Here is a 1,060-nt window from a genome sequence, read left to right on the forward strand (position 1 = left end):
TGAACACTGATTTAGCTCACTCAAACACTGCATCTTGGTTATAATTAGGATTCAGAAATTCAGTTGCTGTGCAAACGGCCAGGGTTCGGTTATAGTGGAAATTTCACAAACTGAATCATTGATGCAGTTACAGAGCTCCTATATTACTCGTACTTGGCTCATAGCCTGACGTGTAACACTCATTAATTAAGATAAATAAATAAAAAGTGGGGAGAGATTTAAAAGGAGTTTTCTAAGTGATCCACGCTGGTCCTGAACTTCGCAAATGGATTAAAAGTGTTCCCCAACACGCGATGTGTTAACGGGGTATAATTCAATGGGGGAAAACTAAATTTATAATTTCAATTGGAAGAAAAGTGTTCAGGTCAGAGACAATACTGATGAAATGTAAATGACGAGAATTTATCTCAGCATGCACTGTGGGGGTGGGGCTGTTGTAATGGGTCTTGCAAATACACCCTTTGATCTCAGGAGACACCTGAGCCATGTAACAGCAGAGTGCAACTTCTTCTTCTTTTCCTTTCGGCTTGTCCTGTTCGGGGTCGCCACAGCGTGTCACCTTTGATGAACGCACATTTGTTTGGCACAGTTTTACGCCTGATGCCCTTCCTGATGCAACCCCTCTGCATTTAGTCAGGGAGAGAAGCTTACAGCACCTGGTATTCCCGGGCGGTCTCCCATCCAAGTACTACGCAGGGCTAAACCCGCTTAGCTTCCGAGATCTGACGAGATCGAGCATTCTCAGGGTAGCTTGGCCGTAAGCTAACAGCACAGTGCAACTGAATAAGAAAATGTTTATGAAAGGGTGAAGAGTTAACAACCTGTCACCATCTGCCACACTAGGTCAAAGTGCCAGAAGCCGCACAAGACCGAAAAGGGATGGCCCTGGACCACTTTAGATCGCCGAGAAGGAGGACAGAGAAGCCCCAGAGGGTGTTTGGCTGCAGAGGCCCAGACTAACTGAGAGCGACTTGGCCTCTGCTGAGCCTGTTTTGTGTGCTTGGGGCGCTGCTGACAATGACACAGCCTTGGGAGGGGGGTGGGGGGGTCTAAAAGCGTC

At 47.1% G+C, this 1,060-nt stretch overlaps 1 pseudogene; it reads right to left on the reverse strand.

Moving 5' to 3' along the window:
• Window positions 1–644: 644 nt before the first annotated feature.
• LOC133511566 (5S ribosomal RNA) lies at window positions 645–763 on the reverse strand (annotated as a pseudogene).
• Between the last annotated feature and the right edge of the window lie 297 nt (window positions 764–1,060).

Source organism: Syngnathoides biaculeatus, chromosome 13 (genome assembly GCF_019802595.1).
Source record: "Syngnathoides biaculeatus isolate LvHL_M chromosome 13, ASM1980259v1, whole genome shotgun sequence".
Lineage (NCBI taxonomy): Eukaryota > Metazoa > Chordata > Actinopteri > Syngnathiformes > Syngnathidae > Syngnathoides > Syngnathoides biaculeatus.